The sequence below is a fragment of the Microcebus murinus genome, chromosome 5, assembly GCF_040939455.1.
Source record: "Microcebus murinus isolate Inina chromosome 5, M.murinus_Inina_mat1.0, whole genome shotgun sequence".
NCBI classification, from domain to species: Eukaryota; Metazoa; Chordata; class Mammalia; order Primates; family Cheirogaleidae; genus Microcebus; species Microcebus murinus.
This window is the reverse complement of record NC_134108.1, coordinates 38,061,915-38,074,875: the sequence shown is the minus strand read 5'-3', so window position 1 is coordinate 38,074,875 and position 12,961 is coordinate 38,061,915. Positions and strand designations below refer to the sequence as shown.

Below are 12,961 nucleotides of genomic sequence, written 5' to 3'. Positions count from 1 at the left end.
GTCATACTAGTGGGTATAAAGTGGTATTTCATTGTAGTTTTAATTTGCATTCCCTAATAGCTAAAGATACTGTGTATCATTTCATATGAGTATTGGCCATTTGTATGTCTTCTTTGGAGAAATGTATATTTATAGCCATTGCCCATATTGTAAATTGGGTTACTTACCTTTTTGCTATTCAGGTGTAATAGTTATTTATATACTCAAAATACAAGTCTCTTATAAGATATATGACTGGCAAATGGTTTTTCCAATTCTGTGACAGCCTTTTCACTTTTGATGGTGTCCCTTGACGTACAGAAGATTTCATTTTGATAAAGTTCAATTTATCTATTTTTTTTTCTTTTGTCACTGGTGCTTTGATGTCATCTTGGCATCAAAGTTTGGCGGCAAAGTTTCTTGGCAACAAAGTTTGCAAAGATTTTATTCTTTGCAGTAAAGAGTAAAATTGTCCAAGTTCATATAATCCAAATGAGGTTGTGGAAGTAATTTGTGGTTGTGGAAGTAATAACCACTACGGTTATTTCTTTGAGTTGATCCATTTTACGGTTGGCTTTATTTCTTTCTGGTTTTAAAACAGAAAACCAAGGCATGGAAGAACATCTCCCCGTGAGTGAAGTGGCAACTTAAGCTAACATTGAGATTAGTAATAACATTACTAACAATTACTGAATGCTTTCTGAGGTTGGTGGAATTATTAGTCTCATTTTATTAATGAATAGACTAAAATTTAGAGGGGGTATATGACTTACCCAAGGATATAGAGCTATTTGATGGTGGAGCTAGCATGACTCAAGGGTTTCTGATTCTAGCTGCTGTGTTTTGCTGCCTTCCAAGAGAAAAGCTTGAGCAAAGAATTATGAAAGTTTAGTTTAATGGCTCAATTACTTAGTCCTATTTCTCTTGTTTCCCTCATCCTGATTGTATCATTTCTTCTGCATTTCCTTTGCTTTAAAATACTTCATGGAAATAGTACTGTAATGATTCTAATAAATCTCTTCTCTTGAGTGAGTTGGAACTTCAAGGCTTAACTAACTATGGTGGCTTGATATCTATTAATACCCATAGGTCATGAGATGACACCTGGAAGCACTAGAAACACAAACTGTTATAGAATACTTGGTTCATCTCAAGCCATTTTTATATATTCTTTAATCTAAGATCAAATGGTCTGATCTTGGTTTTGCTTATCCTAGGAACTAACTATATACTTAGGGATACCCTAATTTGAGAAAAGTCTCTAATCATAAAATGTGGCTTGAATGAAGAGTCTGTTAAATCACTATGGTTCCCTAAATCAACACAGTTTATACTTATGCCCTCTGGGAGCTGCTGATAGCCTACCACCATCCCCAGATGGATACTTCAAAAGAACTACTACAACAAAGTACCACCTACTGGGTAGCTTAAAACAAGAGAAATTTATTTGCTACAGTTCTAGAGTTCAGAGGTCTGAAGTCAAAGTGCTGGCAGGACTGTGCACCTTCTGAAGTCTAGAGGAGAGGACAGTCTCTTGTCTCTTCCAGCTTCGGTAGTATCAGGTATTTCTTGGCTGGTAGATTCATCCCGTCCATCTGTTCACAGGACATTCTCCCTCTGTGTCAGTGCCTTTACATTGTCATCTCTTTTTGTATAAGGACACTAATCGTAAAGGATTAAGGGTTCTACCCTGCTGTATTGTTATATCATATTAACTTAACTTGGTTACATCTGCCCAGACCCTATTTCCAAATAAGTTCACGTCCACAGGTATTGGGTATTAAGACTTTTTCTTTTTTCTTCTTTTTTTTTCTTAGAGAATGTTGGTGTATATATATATATTTTTTCAGCATATTATGGGGGTACAGATTTTAAGGTTTCAATAAATGCCCTTTCCCCACCTCCCCCACAAGTCTGAGTCTCCAGCATGACCATCCCCCAGATGGTGCACATCTCACTCATTATGTATGTATATACCCACCCCCTCCCCCTCCCACCTGCCCAATACCCTATTACTGTAGTACCTATGTGTCCACTTAGGTACTGCTCAGTTAATACCAGTTTGCTGGTGAGTATATGTGGTGCTTGTTTTTCCATTCTTGGGATACTTCACTTAGTAGTATGGGTTTTTATTTTAGCATATTATGGGGGTACAAATGTTTAGGTTATGTGTTTTGCCTTCCTTCCCCACTTCCCCCACGGAGTCAGAGCTTCAAGAGTGTCCATCCTCCAGATGGTGCACATCACACTCATTATGTGTGTATATACGCATCCCCTCCTCCCCACTCCCACCTGCCCGATGCCCGATAGATGTTATTCCTATATGTCCACTTAGGTGTTGATCAGTTAATACCAATTTGCTGGTGAGTACATGTGGTGCTTATTTTTCCATTCTTGGGATACTTCACTTAATAGAATGGGCTCCAGCTCTATCACCATGTTTCTTATAGCTGAATAGTACTCCATGGTATACATATACCACATTTTATTAATCCATTCGTGTACTGATGGGCACTTGGGTTGTTTCCACATCTTTGCAATTGTGAATTGTGCTGCTATAAACATTCAAGTGCAGATGTCTTTTTTATAGAGTGTCTTTTGTTCTTTTGGTTAGATGCCCAATAATGGGATTGCTGGATCAAATGGTAGCTCTACCTGTATCTCTTTAAGGTATCTCCATATTGCTTTCCACAAAGGTTGCACTAGTTTACAGTCCCGCCAGAAGTGCAGGAGTGTTCCTATCCTTCCGCATCCATGCCAACACTTGGGACTTTTTAATAAAGGCCATTCTCACTGGAGTTAAGTGATATCTCATTGTGGTTTTGAGTTGCATTTCCCATGATTAGAGATGTCGAGCATTTTTTCATTTGTTTGTTGGTCATTATCCTGTCTTTTGAAAAGTTTCTGTTCACGTCCTTTGCCTGCTTTTTGATAGGGTTGTTTGATTTTTTCTTGCTGATTTTCCTGAGTTCTAAATAGATTCTAGTTATCAGGCCTTTATCGTTTGTGTAGCTTGTGAATATTTTCTTCCATTCTGTAGGTTGTCTGTTTGCTCTCATGACAGTTTCTTTGGCTGTGCAGAAGCTTTTTAATTTGATCGGGTCCCATTTATTTTTTTGTTGTTGTTGCTGTGATTGCCTTTGGGGTCTTCTTCATAAATTCTTTGCCTAGCCCAATGTCTAGAAGAGTATTTCCAATGTTTTCCTCTAGAATTCTAATAGTTTCACACCTTAGGTTTAAGTCTGTTACCCAGCATGAGTTTATTTTTGTGAGAGGTGAAAGATGTGGATCCTTTTTCAGTCTTCAACATGTGGCTATCTGGTTTTCCCAGCACCATTTATTGAACAAGGATTATTTTCCCCAGTGTATGTTTTTGTCTGCTTTGTCAAAGATTAGATGGCTGTATGAGGATGGTTTTATATCTGGGTTTTCTGTTCTGTTCCACTGGTCAATGTTCCTGATCTTGTGCCAGTCCCAAGCATTTTTAATTACTATAGCCTGGTAGTATAGTTTGAAGTCTGGTAAATTGATACCTCCCATTTTGTTTTTATTGCCTAGGATTGCTTTTGCTATATGGGGTCTTCTCTGGTTCCATATGAAGCATAAAATTATTTTTTCTATATCTGTGAAAAATGATTTTGGTATTTTAATAGAGATTGAATTGACTCTGTAGATCACTTTGGGTAGTATAGACATTTTAACAATGTTGATTTTGCCAACCCACGAGCATGGTATGGTTTTCAACCTGTTTACATCCTCTGCTATTTCCTTCTTCAGTGGTTTCATAGTTCTCCTTCTAGAGGTCATTTTGGGTGTTAAGACTTTAACATATCTTTTTTGGGAGACACAATTCAACTCATAACACCAACTGTGGTATTTGTGTTCTGCTAGGGTGTGACTAAGACCAACCCCTCAGAGAAACATAGAAGTGGGTGGAATCATTCTCCTGAAAAATCAGTTAGTCTTTTAGCATTTAGAATGTGTGTTCTTTTTACCCCCTCCTTCAAAAAAGGATGTATTTTCATGATGATGTAGATATGTTGATATATGAAGATCCACAAGATGATGTTATTTCAACTAGTGCAGTATGATATGACAACAGTAATACTGCATTGCAATGAAAATATCAACAACTGACAAAATCAACAGACTGGGCTGATGATTTGATTGAACTAGCTGCGACAATCAGAGAATGATTGATATTTGAAGCACAGCTTTCAGCAGCAGCTGCATCGAGAATTGGTCTTAGTGAATCACCACTGCAGCTGCCATTTTTCTCTGAGCCAGATAAATCCTGACACGAAGAAGGTACCGTTACAGGAAGTGTAAATTCAGCCAGTTATGACTGTCACCGGCATAAGTATGAGACTTGTAATCATTCTCAAATTAGAAAAAGGAGATAATTTTGACATTAAATATATTTTTGTTGAGCTTCTTTCTGTTTCTTTTTTGTCTTGTTTATAATCTTCTTGCCTTTAAATTTTATGTAATTGAATGTCTTAAAGTGAAGCATATCTAAATAAGTTATTCACCTTCTAAAAGGAAATATATATTTAATGCAGTGTTTAGAATTTAGCATGCCTAGTAAACACAACTCCAGAGAAAAATACACCTTTATAAAAAGTATATTAAGACATTTTTAAATTATAAATTTGGATTTTAATTACATCAACAGTTTTTACATTTAGCTATGAGTGTTCCTTGAACTATAGTGAATGGCAGCCATGAAGTGCAAAGTCTGTACAGCCTAATGCAGTGGCTGCTACAAATGCCTCTCCAGTTCTAGAAATATCATGAATTAGAAGATTAAGCTTTCTTTGTTGTTGTTGATCCATATACCTGGGTTTAAAAAAATCATCAAAATGACAACAACAATGCAAAAAGAAACAAGGCTAGGCTGTATCACTTAGTAAAGATAAGTAGGAAAACCAGAAATGAGTATTTCAACCTAAGTCTCGTTATTGATGAGCTAAATATGAAATCTTAATTTGGCCAGTGTACTTTTCAAATACTGTTCTTACAAACAGATAGTGCTCAAGAATCGCTCTTCTCAAGGCCTTTAAAAATGGATTTATCACAAAATGTTATTTTAGATTATATTCTTGTTTGTTTTTTTTTGTTTGTTTTGTTTTTGTTTTTTGAGACAGAGTCTCGCTTTGTTGCCCAGGCTAGAGTGAGTGGCGTGGTGTCAGCCTAGCTCACAGCAACCTCAAACTCCTGGGCTCAAGGGATCCTCCTGCCTCAGCCTCCCAAGTAGCTGGGACTACAGGCATGTGCCACCATGCCCGGCTAATTTTTTGTATATATTAGTTGGCCAATTAATTTCTTTCTATTTATAGTAGAGACGGGGTCTCGCTCTTGCTCAGGCTGGTTTCGAACTCCTGACCTGGAGCAATCCGCCCGCCTCGGCCTCCCAGAGAGCTAGGATTACAGGCGTGAGCCACCGCGCCCGGCCTAGATTATATTCTTAATGTTATTCTAAAAACTGAAACTATAATACTAATCTGCATCTTATTTATGTAGAAACATCTAAATCTGAAGCATGTTAAATAGTTAGCAAAGATATGTTTCTCTGGATAAGATTCCTCTAATGTATTTCTTTTCTACCTGTGCTTTTCCTAGACTATATAGGAGAATGAAATAGCAATGAAAATATATCAGGACAAAATAGACTTAAGAAGGAGACTTTCAGCCCAAGAAATAACAAGGTCAAAATCACACAGGAATTTACACAGAATTAGTTTTGAAAGGGGACAGACATCAGGGAAAGGAAGAAAGTTGGTTACAAAGTCAATTTTATTATGAAAAAAGTACTTAAAATATATTTGAAATTTTCACAAACCTTTTCTGGTCATATGTTGGTAATTGTTTATTTAAAGGCAATTTGCTTTTACATGAATCTGAGTTTTATACTCCTACCACAATAAAGAAATGACCTCTTACCTCATGCCAGTCATTCGACCTTCTAAAGTACAGTTTTTCCTTTGGTACAAAACACAGTCATAATAGTGACTTCTGTTTATTCCGCACATACTATGTGTTAGGGATTATATACTAAGTATTTTTCAGACATTGTCTTATTTAGTTGTAACATCCTGTGAGGTGGAAGTTTTCTTTTCATGTAATAGACAGGGAAATTTAGGCTGAGGTTGCCCAAGTCAAATAGCTGTTATGTTCTAGAGTCAGTCTGGCTCCAAAGCTCCTGAGCATAGCATTATACTGTTTTTAATGTGAGGATCTTTTCCAGTTTGAGCCTTTCATGACCAAATGTTTATGACCATCTGACTTCTTTGCCCAGGCTCTCACCAATGACACTGCCTCTCAGCAGAAGGTGAACCTTGCAAAAGCCCTTAAAGCACCAACATGCTACATATGCAGATGAAGAAACTAAAGTCCAAAGGGTTTAATGCTTTGAAAGGGGTCATTTAGCTAACCAAAATCATGTTCATTTAATAAGAGCATCTTTACTGATTCAAAGGGGCACCAAATTGTTGCATTTATATCAAAAACAATTTTTAAAATAGAGAATATATTCTGGTTTTGTTGTACTCCTCGCCTGCTTCCCACCTCTGTTTCTCTAGGAGTCGGTGGAATCACTTCCTGGTGTGGATGTGCAAGATATCACATTTATTGGTTGTCTTGAGCTGCCTTCATATGCACATTGTTATGCTCTTTTTTAAACAGATCAAGCTTCTTTGAACGGGTTACTGATCTGATTAAGGTAGGGGTGGAGCATCTGGTGTTAAAAATATGATGCTAATAGGATGTCATTTAAAAACAACTTTGAAAAATTATGGGACATATCCAAAGTGACCTCTAAAGGAGATTTCATCAACTTTACTTTCCATATAGTGACTCTTTGCTGCTTCTATGAGCTGACTTAGTCATCCACTGCTACTATTGGTAAGTCAGTGTGGCTTTGTGTGAGGCAGACCTGGATCCATACTTTGACTCTATTTGACATTGGCTCTATTATAACCTTAGGCTCCCTTGGGCATTAATATTTCTTTCTGAGGATTTTTTTTTAAGGATTCAGTGAAAAAATGTTTAAAGCATCTGGAAAATCATGGGTGCTCAGCAATTCTTTGCTTCCTTCCCCAGTGTGTTGGTATATTCACTTTTACATATAACATAGTTTTCACAGGCTTTCTTTTGTGAGCATAAATGTTTGTAGATGCCAGATATAAATCTACTGCTATGGACATAACAATATTCCTCTAACCTCATTTCTCCCTCCAGTGTAAGAATTTTTAAAAAGGAGAGATAGATACAGATGCCTGTTGTATGTCCTTTTCTCCCTTGGAATTCTGGAAATTTAAATTAAGACTAAAGCATGATTGAGACCTGGCTTGTTCAGAACCCTGATTAATGGCTTTTCTATTTCAAGAAATGAGTCTTTTAATTTTTCATGAAAGCTTTAAATGGATTTAAGACATTTAGAATATATCAAATTCTCTTTAAATTTGTTTGTCAGCTTGAATCAAGGCTAATTCTATTATTCTGTGTTTTTAATCATTACCTCTCTCCTATGTAAGATAATAACATTCTTTTCCCCCTTTGCTGATTATTGCTGCTTCCTCCTGCCTTCTGTAAGAACACACTATCGTTCAGTTTTTGGCACTTCCTGATCTCTCTTGGTCTGAGATTCTATTAATTCTCACATTTTCTACTGTATATGCTATTTAAAAATTACAGAAATTTCTATTTTCCATTTTCTCCTTTTCTCTAGTTCCAGTCCCATACTTCTAGTTGCTTACTGAGCATATCCTGTGGGCTCTTTTGCGGCAGCCATCTGACTCTACTAATCTCCCTCTCACCTGTTACATTGTTAGTGGTTCCACTATTGTCCTAGTTCTCTGGAAATAGAACCTTGGATTTGTTTCATATCATCATTTTCCATCATTCAGTGTAGCCTTATCACCATGTTCCATGGATTTTTCCATTTGGAAGTGTTGTTTATATCCATATGTATTAGTTAGGACATTAGTTTGGCAATTATAACAAAGTCTCCTCAAAAACAATGGATGAAATACAATGTAAGTTTAATTCTGTCTTATGTGAAGTTTAGGTAGGCGGTATAGGGCTGGTTTAGTGGCTCCTTCCATCTTGTTTTGTTATCCTCAAGGAATTGTCTTTGTCTGCCTCATGGCAAATGACTCACTACCACAGATGCAGTCCAGTTTTCAGAAAGGGGAAAAGAGGAGAGAGAGACCACACTCACCTCTCTTTCAGGTTGTAACTTGGAAGTGTAATACATCACTTCTGCTTATAGCTCATGGTTAATGACAAAATTTACTTGCATGACTATACCTAGCAGCATGGAAGGTTTGGTAATGTCTTTAGCTATGCACTCAATCGGACTTTCTTTTTCTATAGTAGAAGCAGAGAAGAGCTATTGGCAGCCAACCAGCAGTATCTGCCACTTTCCTTACTCCAATGTTACTATCACTACCCTTCTGTGGGTTCCTATTGTCCATTGTCAAGGTTACTTCTACAGACTGTTAGCTGAAATATCTGTTTGGTCACTGTCAATCCACCCATTCTTTCTTTTAAACAACTCCACCCGCCCCCCTTTTTTTGGTTAAAACTTTTGTTAAACCTTTGCTTAATGGCCCACAGCAAAAAGTCTCGGATTCAAAGCCCTTTATAATCTAATCCTAGTCTACCTGTTTTCAGCCTTTTCTCAACTTTCATTCATTCATAAATTTATTCATTCAGTAACCATGTATTGAGTGCCTACTATATGTCAGACAGAGTGTCATTTGTCCTCCTAAGTTAGTTCATTTGGGCTCTGTGGATAGAGAACATCCTCATGAATGCACGTTCTCTCAAATATCACTGTATTTCATCACTTTTGATGGTCGTTTTCACCATTGTAATGCTTGAAAGGTTAAATACATCTTCTTAAGAACAGCCCTTTACAACTAGGCCTTACAGTTCAAGTGGTTAATTTGCTTTACAGAGTCACATTATGTTCATCTGACGCATTTCAACTTTCAGGTTTTAGAAATATGACTTGCTTTTAAAAACAAAACAAAAATGGAAAAGAATACTTATTGAAGCAGCTATAACTAGATTTAGTAGCTCACTGACATTGTAAAATAGCTCAAATGCAAGCACAGACTAAGTATTATTACAGTTGTCTGGTAGCTTATTTGTTCCCATGCAATTTAACCTAATCCCCAGCCCTTTCAGACTAAAGTGTAAAGGTCTTTACAGCAGAACACATCTTTGATGGGGCTTTGTCCTCCAAACTACATTTCCTTCTCCTTCCACAATCCTAGGTATTATGAGGCAGAAATTTAGATAATATAATTGACCTGACATAATTTTTTTATTTGCATTTATTTTTCAGAAAAGTTGGTGGACCAGATGGGATACATGAGGCTAAGTTATAGAAATTCAGGGTTAAATCCACATATTAAATTTTGATATTTTTTCATCATTGATTTCTTGTACAAATTTTGATTTTTAAAACACATTGCATTAAAACATTCTTTATCTTGATTTCTGAGCTTTTGGGCAGCCCTGGAAATTTCATATTTGAGGCCCTGTGGATTCTTCTTCTTTATGCATATTATTTGCATATTGCCATGGCTGGCTGCTTGAGTAATTAAAACTTTTAAGTTAGAAAATATATATTTGGAAGAGAAAATAAGTATTTATTATTTTGCCAAACCTTAGAAGTAAAAACTTGCCTTAAATTCTAACTGCTCATGGTTTAAGTAGTTACCATTATAACTGAGATATCCAAAGAAACCAGTCCCTGAAAACAAGGCAGGGGCACCGAAAAGGAATGTGGACGGTGCCCAGGATTAATACATTTAGCTGCTTTATTACATTCTATCTTGAAATGACTTTTCTTGTTACATCTCCAATCTGGTAGCCTCATCTCTAAAATGGCAGTGTGGCCGTGTAGTTTTCAAACTACTGTCTACCCTAGAGGGGAAAGAAGTGGGACAGGGTGGAGGGGAGAGTAGGTAGAACCTCAGACATTGAAGTCTGAGGTACCTCGAGCAGTTCTGCTTGTATCCATCTTATATAGTGGTCTTCTGTTAAGGTGTTTACTTGAAAAGAAAATATTTCACAACTAAAAGAAAGTTTGAAAATTACTGAGCTCAATGACATTCAAGATCTCTGCTAACCCACAATTCTGAGTGTGTATGTGTTTCCAGTGTCATGCATTTGTGCTGATTCACTCACGCTGATTCACTTCACTCCCCTGGCAAGGGGTGCGATACACCTTGGTGAGACTACTGGCTTCTTTGCTTTTGATATCTCTTAGTTGCCGTAAATATCACCATGTTTTCTCTGGATTTAACTGCAGTTCCAGGAGAGATAATGCAGAGAGAATTAGACCTCGTGTGATAGCAACATCTTGCAAGTTGTGCATCCTATATTGAAGCTCAGGAAGAACATATCATTAAAACATCTAGTTATATTTATTTTTATTTTATTTTTAATTTCTGTTAATGTATTTAACATATGTAACAATTATAAGTTAACAGATAAGTTACATTAGTCTATTAGTATAGTAATACTTTTAATTTATGGAAATAAATATTCATGTATGGGAGATGTGTATGCACAAAATTTTTATTTGATATTGTTAGGGGTATACTGCTGTTCTTGAAATTTTTTCAAGAATTACTTTCCTTTTGTTTGTGAAATATTGGATAATTGGTAACTTAAAGGATGAGTAGAGATGCTCTCAGTCTCTTAACTTTTAGTGTGTTAATGTTAAGTATCTGAATTTTGATGTATTTGAATAATCAAAAATATAGATGGAATGAATGCTATTTTGAAAGTCCATTGCATAAGTATATTTGAATGAAACATAAACTGCAAAGAAGCGGAGAAGGAAAAAAACTATCTCACTCCTCTTCTTTTTTTATTTTTTTATTTGTTGGTTCTGCTTGTATCCATCTTATATAGTGGTCTTCTGTTAAGGCAGAGATAAGTGGATTTTCATAAAATAGGCAGAGATAAGTGGATTTTCATAAAATAAAATTAAACAAAAATTTAATCATGAAAAGGATATAAAATTATAGGGGTTTTTAAAATGTACTTGACAGATGCAAATAGCAATGTTTAGTTTTATCTAATGGATTTTAAACTGAATTCCTATTTGTAGTTTCTACTAGATCTTTGTTAAGAGCTACATGCAAATGATTGAAAAAATTAAGACTAAAACCCGTTGTTTTCTTAATCTTGTTTTTAGGGGTGCATATTTGCATTGTATAAATGTTGAAATTTACAAATTTTTATTTTATTTTTACTTCTCATATTTTTCTCTTCCTCTTCTCAGTTCCTTATATTCAGTCTGCACATACAGGACTCAATTAAAGGGTACAGCAAAAACCATATGAGAAGCTGGGTAGGGGAATGAAGTTAAAATATGTCTGCTTTTGTTTTTTAAATTCTTCCAAGGTGATAAAATATGCACTCAGGTACCTCTTAAGTCTGAAAAGCACCTCATGCACCTTGACATTCAACAGATATTTATTGCATTCCTCCTACCATCTGTGAAACACGGTGGTAGGGACAAGGCGAATGAGTCACAGTCCGTGACCTCAAAAGGCTTAAAAAAAAAACTTGTTTGAGGTAGGAAGGAAGACACTATTGAGAAGTGTATAATGCATGTGATAAGTGCGATCAGAGAAATATACCAGAGTGTTTTAAAAGCCCAGAGGAGGGAACCTATCTAGCCTGAGAGAAGTATAAAAGGTTTCTGAGAGAGGGGTGCCCAAATTGACCCAGAATGGATGAAGAGATATTAGTGAGGGGATGAGCAGAGGAAGGAGGGCAGAGACCCTCAGCCCCAGGGGAGATATAAACAAGGCACAGGGGCTCCATGGGCAGGGTGTGACTGTGGAGCTTTAAGATTGATACAAGGGAGCATGGGTGAAAAGGAAGGAGGTAGCTTGGGGCTGGTTCTTGGAGGGCTCCATGTACCACGTGCAGGGATTTGGACTTGATCCTGTAGGTGATAGGAAGGCTGAGAAGGATTAATCATAGAATAATCATGAGCAGATTTTCTTTGGAATAATTCCACATGACATCTGTGTAAAGAAGGGATTTGCAGGAAGCAAGAATGCATACAAGAAAATCATGTCTGGTGTTGTTGCCGTAGTCCAGGAAGGGCTAAGCCCTGAAATACAGAGTCTACTCTGTGAACAGGAAATATATGTATATAGTTTATTTTGAATTCTAGGAAGCAAGATGGTCAGATTCCTTCCATATAGTCTCCACGTGGGTGCTGGGATTATTGGTACAATGCCTTGGGACACTTATGAAAGGTGCAAAATATTCTCTGCAGTAATGTTCTAAAAGTGTCATGTGTCTCGACAATGTCCCAAAGGTGTAATCATGCCAAGTATTTTCTTACTGTTGTTTGTCTGTGGCTACAAATCCTTGCCGTAGTGATTTGTTGTTTTTACATGATGATTTTCTCAACTTGACATTGATCTCTAACAGCACTGATGCAGCAATTATCTACCGGATTTTGTAGCTGATAATCATAGGTACTAACACCTGCTATTTAAAATGAAGCCCTTTTAACTTTTAATAATTTTGTTGTTGTTGTTGAATTAGAGGTTCTACTTTTCCTAAGAAAGTTCAGCAAGCCATGGTGTTTATTAGTTTTAACTTAGTTTTTTTTAAGCCAAAATGATTAAAATTTGGTTAACTGAATTGTCTGCTTTGCTGGTTCTTCATAGTTTTTTTTTTTTTTTAATTTGTAGGAAAGAAAGTTTTTCAGTTTCTTCCCAAACCTGTGTTAGAAATAACAGCGTATTTTGATCTAAAATTTGTAAGTATCCTTTTCTTCTTTATTTAGGAAATTATATTGATTTTGTGGAAGAAATGGTTCCTACAGTAAAACACTTGACAGAATATAGCTACACAGTCTGAGGTAGCATGCAGAATTTGTATGAGAGTAAAACACACGCAAAAATCTGCTGCTCCTCAAACAACAAAACAA

The 12,961-nt window shown here is 36.3% G+C and overlaps 1 protein-coding gene across 13 annotated transcripts in view; it reads left to right on the top strand.

Annotated features, from left to right (window-relative positions):
- PKIB (cAMP-dependent protein kinase inhibitor beta) overlaps positions 1 to 12,961 on the top strand; it is an 87,114-nt gene that overhangs the window by 34,212 nt on the left and 39,941 nt on the right. For 10 of the 13 annotated variants that reach the window (XM_076003021.1, XM_076003019.1, XM_076003018.1 and 7 more), the window contains one exon: positions 12,723 to 12,790. The exons of the other annotated variants lie outside the window; for them this stretch is intronic. The gene's annotated coding sequence lies outside the window, so the exon portion shown is untranslated. The remainder of the gene's footprint in view (positions 1 to 12,722; positions 12,791 to 12,961) is intronic. 13 annotated transcript variants of the gene reach the window in all.